The sequence below is a fragment of the Symsagittifera roscoffensis genome, chromosome 10 (assembly GCF_963678635.1).
Source record: "Symsagittifera roscoffensis chromosome 10, txSymRosc1.1, whole genome shotgun sequence".
Taxonomy (NCBI): domain Eukaryota; kingdom Metazoa; phylum Xenacoelomorpha; order Acoela; family Convolutidae; genus Symsagittifera; species Symsagittifera roscoffensis.
In genome coordinates, this window is record NC_087071.1 from 8,685,839 (window position 1) to 8,710,719 (window position 24,881).

The 24,881-nt window shown below is 34.5% G+C and overlaps 1 protein-coding gene across 1 annotated transcript in view; it reads left to right on the forward strand.

Moving 5' to 3' along the window:
• LOC134855191 (uncharacterized) overlaps window positions 1-24,881 on the forward strand; it is a 623,579-nt gene that overhangs the window by 259,306 nt on the left and 339,392 nt on the right. The gene's annotated exons all lie outside the window — the stretch shown is intronic.

The following is a 24,881-nucleotide window of genomic DNA, read 5'->3' on the forward strand; positions in this document are numbered from 1 at the left end:
GTAAAGTTCCAATTTAGAAACAAGTTTTTTGTTTACTATTCCTAAAATAAAGTAGTGAAAGAGAAAAAAGATTCTAGCTTGTTTGAAACTAGACTTTTTTCGGAAGCTTAGAACATCGAAAGCTTAGAACTCGGGAATATTAAGCAAGCTCGTACGGTTTGTCTTCAAAATCAAAAACATAGCCAACATACAGTTGGAAACGATCAACATTTTTTTATTCCGCAGGGAAATTCACTTTCGAAACTAGAAGTCAATTAAAATGTTCGTGACCTTTACATTTTTGCTGTTCGATCTTACAATCCAACAATCCAATCGATCTTAAAATCAAACAAGAAATCAAATCAAAAAAGAAACTGCAAAAAAAGCAAAAAAGAGCGACTTATTCCTGTAAAAAACCATAAAAAACCACCAAAAACTATATAAGTCTTCACTACTAATACTAATGCGTTTATTGTCATTTTTCCTATTGTCGCGGAGTTGGACATCAGAAAAGCTCGTAAGCAATGGTTCAGATGAGGGCATTCTGAATAGCATGCAAGCTATTAAATGGAGAATAACACGTTTCTCCATGCCATTTGATCAAGGCAGTCTGTGGATTTGAAGTCTAAAGTATTCAGGTCTCGTTTAACACAATCGATCCAGCGATTCCGAAGTCACTTTAAGACAAAGTTACCAACCACATAACCTGTTGATCTGGACAAGCTACAAAAGCGGTCGCGGCTACGATGGTATGGCTATGTTCATCGAAGACAAAATAACCATACGCTAAAATCAACAGACCATGTTTCAGTCAGCGGAAAAGACCAGCAGGAAGGCCTAAAAAAGCTTGATCGATTTTCACATCACTTTCAAATCAGCACTCGTAAGAGAGCTGGATATTGCCTTGGTCTGCGCCCAGGTTTCAGAGCATTACATCATAACTGACAGGACACAAGCCCCGTAGATATGACACCTTGTAATCAAGTCAATATCTTTATTCAGCAGCAGAGGCGCAATTTGCTGCCATTTCGTTCAGAAAGCTGCTATTCTGACCGATGATGCACGTATTGCGTCACTTCCGACAGAAATCATATCACCCAGATAGCAGAACTCTTTGACAGTACTCAGGATTTAAAATTGATTGCATTCTGATTTGAGTGATAATTCGAAGGATTATTGTATCTTGGACAAACAATTGATATTATGTTTAGGTATTTTTCTCAGGCTACTGCATTTTTATGCACCCATAGGTTACAAGAATTGCAGCGTATTGAATTTACGCCGACTCCCTACAAACAAAAAGCGCATGGATAAATTCCGGTTTTGTGAGAAATAGACTTTTGGCCTGAAATCAAATAGTTTGTCTTATCCATGTTGATTTTTGAACGCGTTTTTGCAAAACTTTGTTCCAAGTATTAATTTCTCAATAGACTGGGATTCCGTTTCAGCTGATATCACAAAGTCATCTGCATATAGCATATCCCATGGTACCAGGGAACAACAGTTTCTTCACAACGTTCAATACTCTCAAATATATATGTCTTTAAAACTCTTTGAAGTTGCAGAGCAAAAACAATTAAAACCAGATGAAAAGGAAAATTTTTTTGTTCCGTTGGGAAGTCTGAAAATTTAAAAGCCATTTTCGAAATAAGAAATCGACTACACTTGGGTCAACACAATACCAAAAAAAGGAATCAGAGCCATTTACCAAGCGTTCACTGAACCGACAATTTTTGGGTTGTCACATACTCAAATACCTGTTGTCATAGAAACTGAGCAATGAAAATTTGAAACTTAACTTGAAACACCGCAGATTCTTTTGTTGTTGTTTTTCAGTCGTCGCAATTTCACTCGGCGAAGTCACAAGTCTATTAAGGTTAAAAGAGAAAAGAGGGGTGTTCTGGGATCAATTAAAAAGATGAAGTTGCATGGTGGGAAGGACAGTATGAGGGGAAGGACAGTATGGGCAGTTTGGGGGTGGGGCGGACGTTGGGGTCAGTTTGATTGAAGTACGTAATCAGAAAGGGGCTGTAACCGGATCTCAACTGGGAAATAAATCTCCAAGTACAAAGAGGAAGTGAATCTTCGGCGGGGAAGAGATCAGGTGGTCTGAGAGCAGAACATTTGAGGATGCGGCATCTGATATGACCTGCCTAACTTCTGAAGAAATTTGAAATTATCAAAGATGAAAAAAACTTCGGACACTAAAAAGAAATGCATAAGATTATTAGTTTCATATACGATAGAGTCATTTATAGGGGCGTATAAGTCAAGCAACGAAAGACGGATATTTCCTGTGGTTGTGGGATAATAGTAACAACAAAGTAGCAAATTTGATGAAGCAAAGATTTTGAGGGCGAACTGTGACGCCAGTAGATGATCAACTAGGGCTCGCATGATTTAGAATTGGTCTTACCAAAGCTTTAGAGCTAACCAAAAAAAGTGACTTTGAACTGGCCCCAAGGAGTCCCAGATAGAGCTTTCAGGATCGATATCCTGCGCGCGGTTTTTACGGATATTCGCTCGCAATGTTCTGCGAAATTTTACGAACGGGTCGGATGTTTTACGGATGTTCGCTTGCAATGGTCTGCGAAATTTAGGAACTGGTCGAATTTAGGAACGGGTCAAGCAATTTTGGATGTTTCTCGAGGGACACTATAGCATTGTTCATTTCACATTCGTGTCGGTGTTGAAACCTTTGAAAGAGAAAAAAGGCTGGCCGAACCTTTAGAACAATGGGATAAAATCAACACTGGGCCGAAAGAGTCAAAACATTTGAGATCTTCATTTGATTTTGAAGGGTTACCAAAAGATAATTTTTCCAAATTTGGAAAAATTTGTTCAAAAAGATTTTAAAAATTTGTTTAAAAAACTTTGTTTATTAGCCCGATATTTTGAAGGTGGACTGTGCTTTGACCGTACAGTTCTACTTTTGAGGATTTTGCTACTTTGATGCTATTCTCAGTTGAAAGAGGGATAAAATTTAAAAAGCCTTCCTAGCGAAGTTAAAGGGCTTTTCTCCTAGCTGCTCTTTACGCTTTATCACCAGTGTGGGTTATCAATTGAGTACTTTAGCAATTCTAACCAGCATTAGCAATTCCAACCAACCGCTAAAAATTTCTATAATTAAAATTAATTGGATAGGTTCCTACCACAGTTGCATCCATTTAATGATGGGATCACTTTCCAGAACATCTCGCCGATCCATTGCATTAACTTAGGAAGTTTTCACCTAGTCCTCTTCGTTTGAAGCATAACAAAAAGGGTTGGATGGATTATTCTGATGGAAAGTAGATAATAAAGAGATGAGAAGTCTGATTTTCTCTTTGTCGAGCAAATTTTGTATCTTTATTGAGGGCTGGAGGAAAGAAACAAAGCCGGCCGGCGGGAATATGGTGACGTTCTTCAGCGAGTATCGTGTCTCGAAAATGCTAAAAATCTTGCTAAAAACTCCTCGCAGTAATTGATAATACTTTTCGAGTCAGCTTTAAAAAAATAAAAGTTTTACGGGAAGCGAACGGTATGTCTTTTCAATAGGAAGATTGATTAAATTTGGCAGATGGTCTAAGCCTAGCTTTGAACTTGTTTTCCACGAAAGATTTCATCAAATAGATGACGAGGCCGAGAACGTATCTGTAGATGAGGCTGACGTGTTACTGTCGTATGGTGGAGTCGTTTAGATCGTCGTTTAGTGGGGTAAAATTAGATTCAATAATGTAGGCTCGGAGTCTGGCCCCACGTTGGTGTTCGCGGACATTGGATTACCAAAGAGGGTAAAAAACATGAACTTCATTGAGGTCTTAACTGTTTTCACCAGATGAGAGAGCTGTCATGGAGGCTTTAACGTCTTTGGGGCAACTAGATGAGGGAGGGACGTAACTTTTTCCAATTTCACTTTAACTCTTGAAAAACCACTACGTGGATCTTGTACTTGCTCAACATGGCTGCAACTTTGAGTGATTTTCCAGAGATACCATTACAATTTAATTGTAGAAAGTTCAGGGCTTGGTACAGATGAGGTTTGCTTGGTTATTGGGATGTTCGTTAAGGAAAGGGGGTTTAAGTCATTAGGTCGATTAGGAATTTGATTGGTTGCAAAGGGATGTGTGATTACTGGGTAGGAATTATTAGTTGGAGGGGATTTGTTATAGGCTGGCGAGTAAAGTAAATGTTGATCGCATGAGGGGGCAGTATTAAAGATTCGGTACAAGAGTGGCAGTAATAAGCTCGATTGTGATCATTGAACTTTTTAAGACAGCTACAATTAAAATCGATCCACCCACATCGTGGCAACACACTCACGCTTGGCTCCGTAAAATTTTTTGTTTGCAAGGGGGCAGGTACAGGAGCCAGGCTTAGGGTTAATGCCGGGAGGAGGAAGTAGGATTTAAAATAATGGACGAAGCGACCCGACAGACATAAAAAGCTCCGAAACTAAAAAACAGGAGACAGCATGCTTTCCGCGCACCCCTGTATGGGGAAGGCATGGTAAACAACAGCGCGTCGGGTCCACCACTTGAAAGCGGAAGCTCCCTCTCGCAAATTCCTAAACAAAAGCATAAAAATGAATGTTTTTTTCTTTTCATACGACGCAAAAAATGGCGATTTAGCTGATATAACATAGGATGTGAGAAAATTTGGTTAATGGAGCAAAGTTAAAAAATCAGGCACTGTATTTTTTACTAATAATTTTTTTCTATAACATCGTTTCATATTTGTTTCGCAATGGACTTCAACACCTAAATAGAGAAAACCTGGAAAAAAAACCTAAATATTTAGAAACAAGACTGCTCGTACCAGGATCAAGCCCAGATATTTTCGACCACCTTTTACTGGTTTTATGCGGACTGAGTCAGTTTTTCAGTAATTGAATCGTATATTGGAATTAGTAGGACCAATGAGCTTGCCTCAACTCAATATGGAACAATTTTTTTAATTGGGATAGCTTGTCACGCTTAAATATTTTGCGTTAAACTTTCGCGTAGAAGAATAAAACGATCAGACTCGTTTTAAATTGAACAGCCAGTCACGCTTATAGAGTGATGTGGGCGCATGGCAGGGCCCACCTAGGTCCAGGGATCGGGCCCCCAAACAAACCCTGAACGTTCTGAATAAAAACCACCCCAAGCATATATATTCCTCACTTTGTTCGAAATGTTATTCGAAAAAACAAGTAAACGTGAAAAACAATTGGCTCATTCAATCGGTTGAATACTTAAAGATTTAACGTAGTAGTTCCATGACTCTAGCTTCGGCTTGGCAAACTATTACTCACTTTTCATTAACTACTTTCAATATCATCTTTAACTTCTTGGTGATTAAAACAAATCCCATGCTCAGAAATAATAACATTTCAACTTTTCTCGAGTCAGCTCCACATTTAGAAACTGTTTACCTTTATATCTCGATCGTAAACTAAGATTGACCTTAATAGTTCTATAATATAAGCCGACATAGACGTGGGAACCCTATCAGTCGATATCCAACAAATTTCGAACCTATTAATGTTATTCAAACAATGATTATCAACGCCCAAATTTACCAAATATTTGTGTTTTAAACGGAAATAAAATTGATTAGAGTAATCAAACACTCTCTGTTCAATTAGAATTAAGCTCACATGAACAAATACTAGCTCAGAAGCGTGACCGAAAATCAATATTAACCGCAAATATTGAGTTAGGACCGAGTTGGTTAACTCATAGAGTAATTTCGGATAGGGTACACCGTCTGCTCGTCACGCTATCTTATTTTCGGCCGGATAGATTCGTGCAACTTCTTAGTCTAATACCGATCCTAATCTTACTCTTATACTATCTAGTCTCAGGTTGTTTAACTAGTCTCTGCTAGGCTCAATAGATCTAGGGTATACTGGTTTATTGCGGTTGCTGAAGTGCTCGGGAGAGTCCAACTAATTTCTAAGTTAAATTCAAATCTCTCTGGTGCTGAAATTACAAGTAACTTCAGCACTTACAAATAAGTGGGTTGTTAGTTAGATGGATCATGATTGGTTAATATTAAATACTTTACATTGGTAAAATATCTAAATTATCCAATCATAAAATGTAGTTTAGATCAGGTTCCACCCATCCGGGTTTTACAGAGTTTTTTAGAATAGTTCTTCTGCAATTCGAAGGATGGATGATGGACGTTGGTGTTTGGCGAACATCATATTTCTTCTATTTCCTTTTTGTTAAAGGAGTTCCAGGAAGCTGGAGTTAGAGACATAAGACGTTGTGTCTTCTAGTGACAACGACTAAGTCTTTGCAACAAACTCAAATCTGATTTCAGAATGGTTTGCTATGTCAGGTTTTTCTGTTCTGCGTGGAGAACTTCTTTTGTGTCTGATCTAGTTTGGGAATGGCGTGGAGATTGTGCGTGGAGGGGATGCCTGGTTACTCGGATCTGTACGTATACTTGAACATCGAGGTGGTCATTGGTCTAGTTCAATGAAGTCCTTTTCTGCGAAGTCAAGTCGTACTCTAAATCCTTTGAGTTGTGATTGTGAGTGGCATATCGATTGTGGTTGGTCATTCTCTCTCGAGTGTAGTGGGGTCGTTCTGTCTTTAGATGTTCGTCCTTGGTGTTGTATTCTGATCTATGTATTGCATAATGTAATTTACATTTTATAAAACATTTATTAGTTTAATATTTTTTTTTATTATGATTTTAGTTAGTTGTTTTCACAAAAGCTTTTTGTTTTAGTTCGGTTATTTTGAAGAGTTACTCACACTTGAGTAGCTCTTATTAAAAATAGAGGTGTGGTCACAAAGCGTGGGTGTAGCACGGTGGGTTAGGCCGGCTATAGAGCATGCTCAGGACGTCCTTCCTGGTGGGTTAGGCCAGGAGTGGGAGTATGATTTCATGCGGTTTTTGTGAGGGGTCCTGTTATGTGACAACGTTTTATGTTGGGTTTGTTGTGGTTTTTCTTATGTCTTGTTGGTTATATCCTTTTTCCAAAAATCAAATTGTTTGTGGTATGGGTTTGTCTTTCGACTTTTTTGTGTTTTATTATTTCTTTCTTAGACTTTATAATAGTCTTCAAAAGAATAAATTATCCAGTTTTAAACTGGGTTAATCCGGTTTGGGTACCGTTGGTTTCCTTTTCTTAGTCATGCTGTTATTCTATGATTTGTGGTATTTAGTAAGCTGCGTTGGTTAGTTTTGTTTAGTATATGATTCCTTTCCAACCGGGTTAAAGGAAAGTTTGAAACATGTTATTATATGTTAGAGTTGTTGAGTGTGAAAACTTGAAACTGAAATTCATTATTTTAAACAATTCTTCGTGGGCGAGCTGTGCGAGTGTGGATAGAATTTCTGTGCGAATAAATGAAAATATGAAAAGGTTAGTACTGCATTTGCATTTTATTAATTTACTGCATAGAATTTGGAAATTTACTGCTAGTTATGGGGGAATTTTAAGTTACAAATTTTCATCATAATTAGATTTACTGCTTGGGGGGGAAATTTTAGAAATGAATTTACTGCATTGGTATTAAATTTATAAATTTATAAGTGTAAGAGATTAATAGAATTGTTGAAATCTGTTTGATGAAATTTGCTATTTTTTATTTGTCTTTTGTGGTTTTTGTAGGTGATCGTCGGATGAAGGCTAAAAATCTAAAGAAAACATGGATAAAGTATGGTGAGTTTTTGTAATATTTTAATTAGTTAGTAATATTCATTTAATTCATACTTACCTGTTAATCGTCGGGGAAAAAACCGTGGGGGAAGATGTCGTGAATTAGTTCAGAAGTTGTTAGTAGTTTAGCTAAGATGCGGATGATATTTTTAGTCTGAAGCAGTGGCCAAAGCAATTGAAGTGCCTTAATAGTGGTTAGTTCTTCAGTGCCAACTGCAAACTCATAAGGTGTGTTTTGGATTAGATTATATAATTTGTGATTGAATCTAGTGTTGTGGATGAATTCTAAAATTGGGATTTCTATGGGTTGTACAAACTCGTGCGGGATAAGGAAGGGTCGGGATTCTTCGGCGTTGAAGGTCTTGGTGATGGGACAGAAAATATACATCTGGGTTATGGGGTCATAATTACGAAGAATACCATGGAGGTTAGTGTCTTTAATACAATATGTGAAATTTAGGAAAAATGGTGAAGTGTATTTGGAATTAATGAATTGAAAGCGATGGTGTGGTTGTCTAGAGGGTGTGTGTAGGTCAAAGTGATTTTGGATGAAGCGATAATAACTATATGTGTGGGTTTGTTTAGTGCGCAACATAATATCGTGTGAGCAGTGTAAATCTCTTTCGTGTGGTGCAAGGAAATGAAAGGTTAGTGAAAATATTTGGAAGCGTTCTTTAAAACTTTCGTATGCTTGTGTGTCTGTTAGTGCTTCTGAAATAATGTGATCAAACTTTCGGTCAAAGATGTTTAGTGTAAATATATATGGTGTCTTGATGAAAAATTTCTCGGTAATTTGTGGATTAGCGAAGCGATCGTCGTCTAAGAATTGATCTTGGTTAGCTCTGATGATGTTGTGATCATAGTATTCGAGTGTATATTCGTTAGCTCTAGGTGCAGTGTGTGTTTTTAGTGATTTTTTATATCCAACGTAAGTAAATTGTCTAGCGGTTAGTGGTGTAGTGAGTTGATATAGCATGTCCGTATTTCGCTCTATATCGATGTGAGTGTTAGATAAAGGTAAGCAAAGAGGGTTAGTAAAATGATAATATGAGGTCCAAGAGAGAGTGGGCATTAAAACGTATTCATCTACAAAGTTGCGTGTTTCGTTAGTGTCGTGGGGGGTGTTTAAGGTGTATTGTGGGAATGAGGGTAAGGTGATGGCTAAAAATTCTTTTGTGTTAGTATGCTTGGGGTGGTTGATGTATTCACGGGCTGTTCCTGGTTTTGCTGGGAAAGGATGGTTGGGGAACTTTCTTTTAAAAGTGCGGTAAGCTCTGTTAGTGTTGAGTGAAGATTCAGTTGATGTGGATGATGGTGCTAATGATTCAGTATAATTTGAAGAGGGTGTAGGGGTAGGGGGGTTGGATGAATTTATAGTGGAGGAGATTTGGTTTATGGTTGGGGTATTAAGGTGGTAGGGTTGTTGTTGGAGGGTAATAAAATTATCTAGCTCTGGGGAGATTCGGGGGGTGTCTGGAGAATGAGATGATTGGTCAGAATGGTATGAGTAGGTTGGGGTAACTTGGGAAGCATAAGAGGGTGTGGGAGTAATGGGGTCAGGGTTATTGGATAATATGGGTTGAAAAGGGGGTTGAGAAAAATTAGAAGAGTTATGAAAATTATTGGATGGGGATGGTTCTGAGTCGGCAAATTCATCGGGGGTTTCAATATTCGGGTTATTGAGTTGTGAGATGGAGTATAAAACTGAGATGTGTGAATTAGTGTCGGAATTCATGCCTGATGTTACATTACTAGATGGAAAATCGGTTGGCGGAAAAGCAAAAAGTGGTATTATTGGGATTGGAGATGTAAGATTGGTTGGGTGGGAATTTGATCGGTGTAGTGATCCAAGTTGGCGGCTCATCGTGGGCTAAAAAAATGATTATTTTGAGACTGAAAAGCGGTGGTATGGGGTTGTTCAATAATTTGTTCATAAGTATTATCATCTTGTGACTGGTGTGTCATTATATGTTGAATGGGACTTTGTGATGTGGTGAGTCGAAAATTTGGATTATGTGTGATGGCTAAATTTCGAAAATTTCGTGGGACTAGGGATAGTGGATGGTTATTCGGTAGCGGTGGTAATTGTGGTGCCGTTGGCGTTATGTCTACATTGTTATGTTCTTCGTCGTATGTATTTTGTCGTGTTGCTATTTTTGTGTTATATTCTTTTATTTGTGCGTCTAAAAGAATTTTGTTTATAGATGTAGAAAAGATTCCAAAAAATCCTGCAAAGAGTATGCGTGCTACGCTTGCTTGTCTGTTTACTTGTGTGTGTATAGCACATGTGTTGTAGATTCCTTTTAAAAGTGAGAAAAGAAATCCAATAAAGTTAAACATTGCGTATAAAATAGTCAATTTTTCTAAGATGTAGTAGGGCCATCCTAGAAAATCGAGGATCTCATTTTTGAGTGTAACAAAGCTAAAAATGTTAATTGGTGATATATCTTGGGGACGGTATTTTTCACCGTTTAGATATATATAATCTTTAATGTCTTTAAAATATCCGCTATAGTCTTGCGTGTAGATATCGGCAAATCCTGCGGTTTCTGCAAGTTTGCGTAAATTTTGGTCTATTGATTGTCTTTGTATAGTGTCCATTTGTGTTAATAATTCTTGGAATTGTTGTGTTCTAATGTGATGTTGAATATCTGATTTTGAATAGATTCCTATTGATTGTAAGTCTATATTTGGGTTTCGAGCAATAGCGCGAATGCTTTCTGGTGAAAATTTTTTGAGTGATTGCATTAATGTGGGATATGGAGTGAGAAGATAATATTTATTTTCATCAGGGTTTAGTTGTACTACATTGTGGCTGTTTTCTGATCCACATGGGACTGCGGTATCCCAGAAATAGGTTCTTCGTGAAAGTGTATCCACGAAATGTACTTTATTCTTATAAAAGATAGGGATTCTTTTATAACATCGTTTATCTTCAAAAACGTATAGTGGTGATACTTTTTTAGTACAAGTATAAAACCATAAGATGTTTCCTTCATAGTCTAAAAAATTTGATCTATTTCCAGATAATAAGTATCCTGCATAGGGTATTTTTAATACTGCTAGTGCAAGTGATTGTAATATTTGTGTTCGTTCTAATTCGCATAGTTGGTGTAGTGTTTCTAATTCGGAGAGTGACATTTCTTGAAAAATTCGGCTAATTGTATAATCTAGTTTCATATCTAAATGAATATCATAGTGGATATTACCGAAATATGTAGTATTCATTAGTGATAATTCTTGTAAGCGTGTGCTTCTGGTGTCATGGGGTTTTAGATGTCCACCAGGTTGTCCGTTGCTTTTTTCAAAATTAACTGGTATATAGGATGTTCCTTCGTTTAGAGGATGACCTGTGGCATATGGGTCGATTTTTACCTTTCCAGTGGTCATGTCGAATCCTTTTTCGTATTCAACTAATATTTCAGAGTATTGTGTTCTGTGAAGTGGATTCCTGTATTTACATGCAAGTTCTGTTTCTTGATATATTTGAAAACGTGTCAATTTATTTTCTATATTGTCTATGTTTCTAAAATCAGAACTTAGTTTTCGTGATGGATGGACTTGTTCATATGGAATTGATTGTATAAAATATTTTTCGTGAAATTTTATCATACGAGCGTGTATTTTTGCTACTTGAAATGTTGTACATGTATCTTCGGGGAACCAAACAATTGTTGCTTGTGTTCTCGTTGTAGGGTCGCAATAACCTTGATCATTTTTACAAGGTAATCGGATTCCTTGATAGATCATTGTATTATCTGATAAATCTCGTGTTAGTTGTATTTTTTCGAGTTGTATTTTCCAATCGAAAAACATTATTTCTTGGTATCCTTTATTTTTTGTGTCTGCTTTGCAGTTTGATGGGTCATTTATACCAATGTGTGGTATCCAATGTTTATCGTGTAGGTCATAGGTTAATCGTCCGTGTGCGCCGTTATACGGGTATTTTTCGTCTAGTTTTATATGTCCTTGGTGTCTTTCAAGTTGTGATTGATGTACAGAGTCTGAAAAAACTTGAAAGTTAACTAACTTTCTTTGGGAGTTTTTATTTTGTGTGATGTTTAGTCTAAGTAATTCATTTTTACAATCGTCGGGATTGAGATGTAAAAGACGTTCTATATTACTCTGATAGAATGATTCATGGTCAAGTCGGTTTTTGTTTCCGTTCGAGACTTGTGAACAATGTACTTTCTTTTCGGAAAATGTTGCTGTGAATTTATAACCTGTAACTGTTGTTGCTCGGGCTTTTGAATAGAGTGTTGCTATTACATCTGTGGTTTCTATAGCTTGTGGTTCTGTTTCACATTGTGATACTTGATTTATTGCATATTTATGTAGTGTTTTTTGTTCATTTTCTTCACAATCGTAATGTGTTACTAATAAATCTTGTGGTCCTGTACGAGGGGAAGGGTTTATGTTTTGATTTGAGATTACTAGAAAAAGGAGTTGGAGAAAAATTAATAATTTTAGAATATACATGTGTATGATAATCCTGAGTATGGATTATAAAATGTAATGTAACCAATTGTGTTTTTGGTATATCTGTCGTATTTGTATATTACTTCAGTAGTTATAAACGGTGGTGGTAGTGATTGAGCTGTTATGTTAGGTGGATTTAATGGGTAGGGATGTTGGGTAATATTATTTAACTTAACTGTGATTTCAAACTTTAATTGTAAACTGTTTTGTTGGAGTATTTGAATATTGTGATCACGGATATCGTTGTGAATATCTTGGCGATATTGTAATCTATTAAGTGCCCAGTTATGAAGGCGGTTACTTTCTTGATGTTGTCCAAATAATGGTGGAGGTGCTGTAAATGTATTCCAATCTAGTCTTAAAGGAATATTTGTTGATGATTGTTCTCGATATCTGGCGTCGAGATTATTTGGAAAATTTAAGTTAAAAGGTGGTGGTGAAATCTGGCTTATTGATGGTGTTGATGGTAGTGATAATGTTTTTGGTAGTGATGAGGATGTTGTTGTATCCGTAGAAATATCTATGGGGTCATTGACTAAATTTGGTTCACCTTGTGTAAATGAATGTGTAGTCCAATATGGAAATCGTGATGTTTGGTTTGTGGGGTTGAAAGGATTTTCACGTATTTGCTCAGATGTTGGTGTTGAACCTAAGTAATCTGATGGTAGGCTTGAGGTGCTACGTTGTGAAAGAAGCGTAGGGGTTTCTGGTAATATACCAATGGGGTTTTCTGGAGTGTTTTGTGATGGAGATTGAGGTATATCAAAATGAACTCGGGGAGTTTGAAAATTTCTGTTTCGTCGAGGATGTATAATTTGTCTATTTATTTCGACTGTATTTTGGTTTTGACTAGGATTTCTTATTCTACTTAGTTCTTGTGGTAGTGTTGGGTATAGGTTATATGTTGGTTCGCTTAGAGGTGCTTGTCGTTGAACTGGTTCTAGTGGTTCTGATAAACGAGCGTGTCGTTCTTCAAAAGTGTATGGATTGTCTTGAAAAGAAATTCGTGTAGATGTTTGAGGATTTTGAGTAATTGAAGGTGGTGTTTGGTTATCTTGGGATGATGTCGGTGAAGACTGACTTTGTGACTGTTGGGTAGCAATTTTTGATAGTTTTTTGAATTATTACTTTAGTGAGAAATTTTGTGTTTATTATAATATTCTTCCAAAAAAAGAATTAGAAGGATTGTTGCTAGGGCAAATGTGAGGATTGCTTTCTTTATACATTTACATATGGTCAAAATGAGGGATGATAAGAATGCTATGAAAATTACAAACAATAAAAAAATATCAGTTCTACTGAAAATTGTTCGTATCATTTAGACAAGTTATATGAATCGTACCTGTGGATATAATCAAGGGTTTTGGAAAGTTGGAGGAATAGTTCGAGTATAGTGTAGAAAATTAAAAAAATGTTACAAAAAATGATTAGGGTTATTAGAAAAGATTCAAGTATATCAAAAAGAAATATTATAAAGGTTTCAAGTATTGTAAAAAAATGTTTAAGATTTATGAGTATTTGAGTAACTGATTGAGAGAAGAGCATTTAAGAAATGATCTCTTGGTCGAATATTTTTTGCTGTTTGAGGCGATTTTCTAGTGTGGTCGGATTATTTATTAGTTTTTTGACAAGTGGGTTGAGTTTTGTAAAAAATTGTTGGGGGCAATTTTCATGGTGACTGGGAGGTCGTCTTTTTCTTTATTTTTGTTTGTCAAATGATCCGGGGTATGGTGAGATTTTTATACTTTAGGCTAATTAAAATGTTCATTTTGTTACTTTAGGCTAAGTTAACAAATTTGCTTTGGGGGTATTCGTGGTCTGAGTTGGGGAAATATTGTTGATCTTTGGGTTATTAGATAAGGGAGGGGTACGGTATTATGGTGATATTTATTTTAGTTGTCAAGTTGGAGTGGTTTGCTTATTTTTGACCTGGAGGTCGTAAAGTTATAGTTATAGATGTGCCTGGAGTTCTATATGATTCGTCTAATTGGTCTTAGTTTGAATTAGAGAAAGTGACGGATTGGATGAATCCTATTGGTCTATTTTGAACTAGAATTATTGCGTACTTGTCAGCATGTTATTTTGAAAAATGTAAATGAAAAATGTTTCAGAGGTTTCAAGATTGTGAAGTATGATGTTTAAAATTACTTTTGAAATTCCACTTTCTTTAAAATTTTAGATTGGGGGATGAATATTTTATAGTTTTTACGTGGTTGATTTCGGAGTCTTGTTGTTTTTCTATTTTCTGATTTGTCGATTTGTTCTTGGGGTATTATTTGTTCGGTCATTTTTCTATTTTTTCTTTGTTTTGAGGATTCTTTATGGCTTTGTGTATTGTTTTTGGTGGCGATTGGTTTTGTGTTTTGATTTTCGGTGGGGTTATCATTTTGTTCTGTGTTATTCAGATGTGGTTCATTTTGAATGATTTTTAATCCTGTGAAAGAATATAATTGAGTTAATTCGCGGAGTGCGTATTCTTTTGGGTAATAAGGTAATAGGTTGTTTCGATGTTGAACGATTTCTTTTTTGTTTGAGTCGGTAATTTTATATGTGACATCAGTGGGTTTTGCAATTATTTGGTATGGTCCTTTTCGAAGGGGTTGTAATTTTTTAGAAATTCCTTTTTGAGTATTAAAATTAGGTATTAAAACAAATGTTCCAATTTTTAAATCGGAGGCTGGTGTAAAACGTGAATTGATTTGTTCATTAATGTTTTGTCTTTGTAATAACTTTTTTGTTATTTTTTGATAAATTTCATTGTGTTTTTTATCTCTATTTAGAATCCATTCGGTGTGTGTACCGGAGGCTAGTTTAAGAATTTGTGGGTGATGAAAATGATCTTCATCGTGTGTATGTAAAGGTAGGTTATAACAAATTGAGTCTTTATTTGGTTGACAATAACCTTGTGCGTTTTTATGAGAATTTGCTGTAAACATTATTGGTTTGCGTGGTTTTTGGTTAAAAACCATTTCATATGGTGACATTCCTAAAGTTGTCGTTATTTGTGAATTATATGCTAAGGGAAATAATTTTACATCTGCTGACCATTCGGTATATTTTGTATCATTTCCGTTGATGATACATCTAAGATATTCTTGTAATGAACGGTTCATACCTTCGACTAAGCCGTTTGTCCAAGGTGCATGAGATGTACGTGGTTTGTGTTTAATGTTATATAAATGACATAGTGTGATAATTTCATTATTTATGAATTCTGTACCGTTGTCTGTAACTAAAATTTCTGGTAGTCCGAATTTTGCTATCCAGTGTTCATAGAGTGTTGTGTAAGCGTAATAAGCGTTACAATGTGGTACTGGGTTAAGTGCTACATAATGTGTAAATGCGTCAACAATTACCATAATGTAGGAGTTTCCTTCGGATGAGGGTGAAATTGGTCCTTTGGTATCAAATGAGATACGATGATTAAAGTACAAACTTTGTCCTTTAAAATCTTGTTTTTGTGCTATTTGTTTTTGATTTGGGTAAGGTTTATTTAGTTGACATACTATACAATCATTGCATAGTACTTTTATCCAAATTGGTGCATTTGGGAAGTAAAAATTTTGTATAAAATTTGAATATGTTTTTTCTGATCCAGAGTGTCCTTTAATATTTTGTGTATGTGAAATATTAAAAGCTATAAGAATCATACTTAAAGGGAGACATGGAACTGTAGATTCATTCAGGTTATACTCTAAAAGGTCTGTATTTTCGTTAATTGTTGTGTTGTTAAATTTGCGAAAGTATCGGAGGAGTGTTTTGTTTCCTAGAATGGTTGAATCTGCCTTGACAGGTTTAGTTTTATATTTGTGCCATGATTTTAGTTGTCTAATTATCGGGTCAAGATTTTGATATTGTTTCAGTGTTGAAATTGTAATCGTTTCTGTTGGAGGGAGAAAAATGTTTTCGATTTCTAATTTAGATAAGGGTATTGTATCAAGTGGGTCGTGAAGGTCAAAAACTTGATTTATTGTGTATTTTGAATCATTTGTTTGTGGTCCTGATAAATTTATTTTATCAGTTAAATCTTCTTTTTCAATTAGTGGAAAATGGTCTTTCTTAGGCGGGTGTTGTTTTGTTCGTTTTTGTTGGGTGTTATTTTTTATCCATTGAGAATATGGGATTGGTTTGAAAGTTGATGTTCCAAGTAGATCAACTTCATAATGATTATTTTGACAATCTAAATAAAGTGGGAAATGTTGTAAATTATTTATTTGTGATTGTTCAATATCAGTTTTTACTGCATATTTGCATTCCAATCGGGGTGATGTTTCGTTTTCTGCAAGGTAGAATTTTATATTTTTGGGTATTTCAACTGTTGTTTTTCTTGTAAGTAATTCAGGTGGTGTATTTCGACTTAAGGTGTCTGGTAATGCAAGATTTTTTCCTGCAGTCCAAACTATATGTAAGTTTGGAAATTTCATTAGAATTAGTTGAAATCTGTAAACTCGGTGGTTTGGGTTAGATTTTTGTGTAAAGAGAAAGATGATTGGTTTATGGTCTGTGAATAAAACTGTGGGGTGTTTTGATCCAAGTATCAGAAATTCATATTCTGTCAGTGTATATATTATGGCTGTACATTCTCTCATTAGAGTTGAGAGTCGTAGCTCTGCTTGAGTGAATAATCGAGAATTTGCTGATATGAGGTTCATTTTATTTGTACCATTATGTGATTGTAATAGTGCTGCACCGATGCCAAAGTTCGAAGCATCGCACATTGCATAAAATGGTTGATTTGAATCTGGAATTGTGTTTGAAATTTGTTCAGTTAAAAGTTTCTTTATTTCTTCAAATCGTGTTTGATGTTCTGTGTTCCATTCAAAATTATTTTGTTGTCTAAGGATGTTATAAAATGGTCGTAGATATAATTGCATTTTATAAACATATTTACTTAAAAAGTTTAACATTCCAAGAAATTCTTGGATTTTCTTTTTATTTGTTGGTGGTTGAAGTTTTTGAATAGCGTCAATGCGTGATTTCAATGGAGTGATTGTTTTTCTTTCTATATTATGTCCTAAGAATTTAACTTTTGTCAAAAAGAAGTGTGATTTATCGGGGGCGGCCTTCAGATTTTCGTTCTGAAGTATTTGGTGATATTTTTCTAAAACATTGAACATCTCGTCTTTTGTTTGTGATTGCATAAAAACATCGTCTAAATAGGTGATTGCGTTTTTCTTGAGTATTAGTGGTCTAAAAATTTTGCTCATAAAAGCTGAAAATGCTGCTGGTCCTATGGATATTCCATAGAATAAGCGGTTGAATTCATATTGTTGGTTTCCGATAACAAATTGTGTTAAACGTCGTGATTGTTCATCTAGTGGCATTTGATTGTATGCACTATTCATATCGGCGGTTGTAAAGTATTTGCCGTTTATTTTTGTTAAAATAACTTGTATTGGTTCAATGGGCCAATTACATTTTGATTCATCTATAAGTGAATTGAGGTATCTAGCATCGAGAACGATTTTTAATGATTCTCCTTTAGCTAGAATGATAACGGGGTTGATAAATGTGTTGCCTTTTGGTTGTTGAAGGTTGAAGGTTTTGGTTGTTAGAAATAATCTGCTTTATTAACTGGTGATATAATGTTGTATTGTTCTAAAATATCGAGTAATCTGTTCACTTTATCATGTAAGTGAATTGGTACTTTACTTGCTCTCTGTTTTTTGAAAACTGCGTCTGGTTTTAACGGGAGATGTAGTGATGAACTGATTTTTCGAACATCGAATTTTGATGTTGCATAGACTGATGAATATTTAATTAGCTGTTTGGCTAACTTTTCGAATTCGTCTTGTGTTATTTGTGAATGTTGGAAATTAAACATTGTTAAAAATTTCTGTTGGTCCTCTGTGTAGTTACTTATGTTGAATGTAGGTTTGAAATATGGAGTTTTTGTGAAATAATCCGTATTTCTGTTTTCGTTACTTATTATATTATTTATAGATAATTCTTCATTAAGAATTGTAGATTGGCAAATATCTAGTAATTGGAGTATATTATTTACGCGATAGGCTTTTTCGTGTATTGGTGATATTGTAGCGTTGGTTTCACAATATCCTAAAAGTCCTAAAGGTAATGTTACTTGGTAAGGTGTGTTGTTATAGACATGTAAGGAAATGATATCTGAATTCGAATTTTTCAAATATTTTATGGATGAGATTGTGATTTTGAAAAATTTTTGAATAGGTTTGAATTCAAATTCTGACATATAAAATTTTTGTTTGTTTTGCTCTTTATCATATTGGTGAACTTGTTTGATGGAAAAATTATAGATATTTCCTGATAGTGGTTTCAAGTGTTTTCTTTGTTGGTTAAATATCGGGTAGAATTTTGAAAAGAATGGTGGTTGTTTATTTAATCTTTGAAAAAATGTTAAGGATGTTTCTTTTGTTTTTGTATATTTATCTTTGATTAATATTTTACTATTTAGTATGTTAATTGTTGGTATATACTTCGAAATAAATGGTATTCCAATGATATTATATTTAATGTCAGTGATATGGAATATTTGTTTAAATGGCTTATTTAAAATTTTGCTTTGCTCCATTGTTCTGGTGGGGAGGAGAAATAATTGGATTTTTCCGTAGTTTATCAATGTTGATCCTTGTGCTGTTGCTAACTTACTGGAGGTTTCAAGAGGTGTTAGCTTTGGGTGTAAAGTTTTTATTTCATTCCATGTGGGGATGTTTATTATGTTTGATTCTGCTCCTGAATCAATTAAAAAATCTATTTCAAGGTCTGGTGGTTGAAATTCTTTATTTCTTGGGCTTTCTAAGAGAAATGGTATTGTCCAAATTTTTTCTTTGGGTTGTTCTTTTTGTATATTTTGATAAATGTGGTTTGTATTCAAGCATTTTGTTTTGGTATTTTTATTGGTTTGATTTGTAGTGTTAATCTCATTTGTTTCTTGCGTCGTTGGTGTGGAATTTATGGGTGTAGTGTAATAATTTTGAAGAAATTCTGATTGATTTTCATATATGTGTGATGAAAAGGGTTGTTCATATATGACAGATTCATAGTCATTTTCGACTTTTATCATATTGATAGAAAGAGTGTTTTCTGTATCACTTTCTGAATCTGATGATGTGCAGTTTATTTGATTGAGTTGTAACGTATCAGTTACTGTGTCATCAATACCTGGAGGGTCTGATGTTGTTTCTGGATTAGACTGTACTTGATTGATTTGTCTTTGATGTTTAGGTGTACTACTTCTGTGGCGATTATTAGAATTATTATAGTTATTATTATTCCGGTGTGGTGATTGGGAATAATTTCTATAACGATTATTATAACTTGAGTGTCGATTTTGTGAATTATTTCGCGATCTGTTTTGGTAATTATTGTTTGGTCTGTTATAGTGCGATCTATTATATGAGTTATTCCTTGATCGATTGTTCGGGTAATTCTGGTTTCGGTTGTTTGAATAACTTCTATTTCGATTATAGGAGTAGTTTCTATTCCTATTGTATGATGAATTTCGTGATTGGTTGTTTGGATAGTAGTTATTTCTTGATTGGGAATTAGATCTAGAAACAAATCGTTGTGTATTTGAATTTGATCTGGAGTAGTTATTTCGACTATTTGGTCTATTGTAGTGATTTTGTGATGAATTATACGTGTTTCTTCGTTCCGGTGATCTTCCTCTATAACTTGAGTTATATGGTGATTGATTTCTTGTATAGTTTGTATTGTTCGGGAGTGGTTTTCCTGAACTGTTATTGCTGTGGACTGTTTTGTTCGGTAGATTTTGATCTTTTTTCATGTATTGATAGAATGATTTATTTGGTTCTTTATATTTTTGAGGTTTATTTTGATTGTCTTGCTGTTTTTGTCTACATTCGGAAATACTATGTCCGTATCGTCGGCAATAATTACACCATTTTTTGAAAGATGGTTTGCCTTTAAAGTTTGGGTTCTTTTCGTAAATATTGAGTATTTCAGTGATTTTTTCAACGAGGTCTGTCTCTGATTCCTGTATATTATTAATTTTAGTGGGAGTCGTTTCAATTCTGTTAACGTATTGTAATTTCAGATTTTCCGTTTCTTCTAGTTTCATCGTGATTTCTGCTTGTTCTAATTTGTCTACTAGTTTTCGAAAATCTAAATCGGGTTCTCGAATTGAAGAAGGATGGGATGCTCTCTTTTTTATTGCTATTTTCCTTAATTGTGGTGTTAAGGTCATCATTAAGATTTCTGTCATCTTTGTGTTTTTATAGTCATGTGTATTTAATGAATATGCTTTTCGAACTAGTGTTTCGATTCGTACTGCTATTTGCTTGATGGTTTCGTTTGGTAATCTGCGAATTTCATTACATAAAACTCTTTGTTGTTGGTTGTTGTTTGTTTCTTTCGGAGTCAAACATTTTTGAAAATTCCTGTGTAAACCTTTTCCAGTTTGATTTTATTTCTAGAGGTAGTACTGAAAACCATTTTTGGGCTGCGCCATCTAAGGTTGTTTGTATTAACGCTGTGCGTCGATGTATCCAGTTTTGATGTAGTGGCGTATTAATTGGTTCAGGTCCAATATTTAAAATCAGGTTTGCTGTTACTGCATTTAAATAATCTTCTACAGAGTATTCAGGGTCTGTTCCTGTGAAAACCATTAAAGGTTTGATTGATGTTATTGATGATCCACCCATAAGGTATGGATTCATTGTCATTTGTAATGATTCTGCTGCATTTGGCATTTGAGAAAAATTTGAAAGCTGGTTTCTTGTTATTTCATGTTGTTGGAGATAATATGGGAGTGGTATTTCATTTTGCATTTGTGATGCTTGATACGAGTGTGCAGTCATTGGATTTTGTTGTTGAATTGGTTGAAAAGATTGTGTATTAATTAGATTTTGTTGTTGAATTGGTTGTTGATGTTGTGCATCTATTGGTTGTGGAGAAAAATTTCTATGATTTGTACGTGTTTTCTGTATTCCTTGTCTACGATATTCTTGAGTATTTGGTGCAAATATATCTGGTTGTAAGAAATCATCATCTGAGGATAAATAATCCATTTGATAAGATGTCTGTTTTTTATTTTTATTTTGTTGAAAAAATGGGTAATTTTCACTGTGATCCTGTGGAGGATTTGTTTGGAAATTTATTGAATTAGGTTGGGTCATTGGGTTATCCCAATTTCGAGATCTTGTATATTGGTTAAAATTTCTTTGTGGTTGATTATATGTTTTTGATGGATGTGTATAATTATAATTATGGTCTGCAAAGTTGTTTCTAGTGAATGTTTTGCGTGTTTTTGATGGTATTGTCATGGGTCTGTATGTTTGGTAATCCATATGTGAATATTTAGGAGCAACCGAAGGTTTAACGGTTGATTGTAAGGTTACCTGTGTTTGTGAAGGATTTGTATTTCTTGGTGTTGTTAAATTTGGGCGTATTGGTGAAATACTTTGTTGTGTAGTTGTTGTGTGTACAATTTCTTCATTTATGAAGTGTGATGGTGTCTGGATATCTTGTTGAGTAAGATTCCTAGTTCCATTGAGGTTTTCATTGTGTATAACTGTAGAGTTTAAACTATTATTTTGTGTATCGGGCAAAAATGTATTATAGTTTAATGGTGTTGCATCAATAGTTAATGGTATTACTTTTACATAATCTCTTATGTAAGATATCGTACTTATTGCTTGACTTGAGATTGATTGTGGGAAGCTTATAAATGCGGGATGAGACCATTCGGGGTCCCAAACATAATCTGATTGTTCTGTGATAGCGGTATCATCGTTCGAGTTTTGGGGTCTAAAATTTTTTCTTGCTTGTGCAATTAAATCAATATTGTGTGTGAAATAATCTATTATGAACCATGCCAAAATTTTTTGTAGATCGTGTTTTGTATGTTGTGAAACGTCGTCTTTCGTGAAATTTTCTTTAATGATGTTTAAATAACTAGAGAGTAGTGTGATTTCATGTCGTACTTTCAAATGTTTAGATGTTTCTGTCGGTGAGACATTTGTTATTGGGATTTCGTTTTCTAATATCGAAATATAACTATAAATTATTGCGAAAACTTCATTGGTGAATATGGAGTTTGCTCTTTGTGAGTTTTGATATTGGATGCTTTTTATATATTCTGAAAAAACTTTTGAAAATTCTAAATCAAGATCGTCTGTTTGAATTGTATATTTTCTATTATTATGGTTTGGTGAGGTGAATTCTATGGAGTAGATTCCATACTGTTGTGTTATGTTGCATATATCTTTTAAGTAGTGGTCTATGATTTGTCTTTTGATTTTTACATCTGGGAACTCTGTTTTACATGGACTGATTCCGGGTTCAAATAAATTTACGAGTAAATTTTGACAAAATATGTGTTGTCCTCTATCAGTATCTGCATCTACTATAAAGGGAAAGATTTCATCATCATCTGGAGTTTCGTCACCTGGGGTGTGCGTTGAACTCATTTTTTCGTTCGATGACTGTTAATATGTAATTATTAATGTGTCGAATTGGTTGATTCCAATTGTATAAATGTACTGGTTTGTGTTTATACTGCTTTTTTATTCTTCTTTTTCCTCTTTTTGATGAATTTGAAGTTGTTTCTGAGTCAGAAAAATATAATTGATCGTGAAGTGGGCAATTTTTATCTATTGATTCTTTTAGTTTGTAAAGTTCGTCTAAACTGTTGGTTTCTGATTCTGAAAATGCGTTTCGATTTTTTGAAAATCTTTTTCGTGTTATTTGTCTTTGTTTCGTTATTATTTTTCTTTTTAGTGTTTGTCGTTTTGTTCGAATGTATCCTACTGTTTGTGTATGAGGTGTGATTACAAGGTCGTATTTTTTGTTTTCTATTTCACAATTGTGTAAAACGATTGTTTGTTTATTTCCTAGGTTTTTAAATGACATAAGGTTTAGGATGACGGATGCAAAAGGTTGTTAAATGGTTTCTATTTTCTTAAACTGTTAGTTCTTACGATTTTTTGGTTAGCTTAACCTGGGTCTGTTTGTTCAGGGTTGGAGAGAAAAGTATATCGATTCCGAAGAATGATTTTTTACTTTCTCGTGGCTAGTATAAGTTAAGGTGTTAACTTACTTAATCTTACTTAGGGGTAGTGATTGTGTTCAAGGGTTGGAGAATAGTAAATCGATCCACAAGGTTCAGGTATAATTAGAACGCGAGTAGTTCGTTAGATACTATTTTAAACTTACTAAGTCTAAGATTTATCCTGGGTCTGTTAAGAGGGGGGGTCAAGTGAAGGATGAATAACCGAAGTTCTTCACTGTTTATCCTAATTTGAATGATTAGTTTTGTTTAAAAATTTCTATTAGTCTTAGGTCTTTAGAAAGGGTTGGGTAGTGAATCGACGTTTGAGGTCGTTAGACACTAATTAAGTGGGTGGGGGAGAACAAAGTTGTTCTGTTTGATCCAAGGATAAGCCTTGATGATCAAATTTGAAATTTAATTAAGTAGAAAATGATTTAAGATCCAAGGATAAGCCTTGATGATCTGGTTTTAAAATTAAGTGAATTTAAGTTTTAATAAAATTTTAAATGTGTGTAAAGGAAAGATTTAGTGTTTTGATGATATTAGTGGGTTTATGATTGCTGTTATGTTTTAGGTGATGGAGCTGGAGCAACAGGATGATTTATGATTACTAACCATTTATTGTCATGCTACTAATTTTTATTTTTTATTTTTCAATAAATATTTTTCAAACATGTTTTGTATATTACTGCAGAGTTTTAGGAAAACGATCTTAGATCTTTTTATCAATCGTTATTGTATATTAATAATTTTGTTTAGCGCCTGAAATGATTTTGAAGATTAGCTTCAAGGTTTTATGTTTGCAAATGAAAATCTAAATTCATTGCCAGTAGTATTCTAAATATAAAAGTTTGTTCTGGTTTTTGCCTAACTATCATATAGCTATATGGCAAGTTTCTACTTTGTCGTATGTCGTCTCTGGTTCGAGGTCTTCTTCCAATTCCGGGTAGTTCTGTTATGGTTCGGAATATTGGCTCTGATCTATTGAGTCGTAGAGACATTTCGATTAAATTATTGTCGTATAACATTTTGTAAATGTTTTTGTCTAATTTCTAATCTATTTTGGTTAATTCTAAGCTATTAAGGTCTTGTTCGAGACTTATGGTCGCACCAGATGAGTTAGGACCGAGTTGGTTAACTCATAGAGTAATTTCGGATAGGGTACACCGTCTGCTCGTCACGCTATCTTATTTTCGGCCGGATAGATTCGTGCAACTTCTTAGTCTAATACCGATCCTAATCTTACTCTTATACTATCTAGTCTCAGGTTGTTTAACTAGTCTCTGCTAGGCTCAATAGATCTAGGGTATACTGGTTTATTGCGGTTGCTGAAGTGCTCGGGAGAGTCCAACTAATTTCTAAGTTAAATTCAAATCTCTCTGGTGCTGAAATTACAAGTAACTTCAGCACTTACAAATAAGTGGGTTGTTAGTTAGATGGATCATGATTGGTTAATATTAAATACTTTACATTGGTAAAATATCTAAATTATCCAATCATAAAATGTAGTTTAGATCAGGTTCCAATATTATCAATCGTAACTTTTAGGGTAGCCGTAACCTGTTTGGTATCTGCCGCCATTAGGCAAGTCACATCATTCCAGTTTGTTTAACACAGAAGAGTGACTTTAAATCCGAAAATGTCGAATAAAAGAATAAAAACCAAATTGGTACATCATCTTCAGCAGCGGAATTGTTCGAAAACTTAGTCAACCTTTTTTTTAATTTTCCAAGATAATGAATTTTCGAGCTCTCCCAAATCACTCAAAAACCCTGTTTTTACCAATTTATTTTT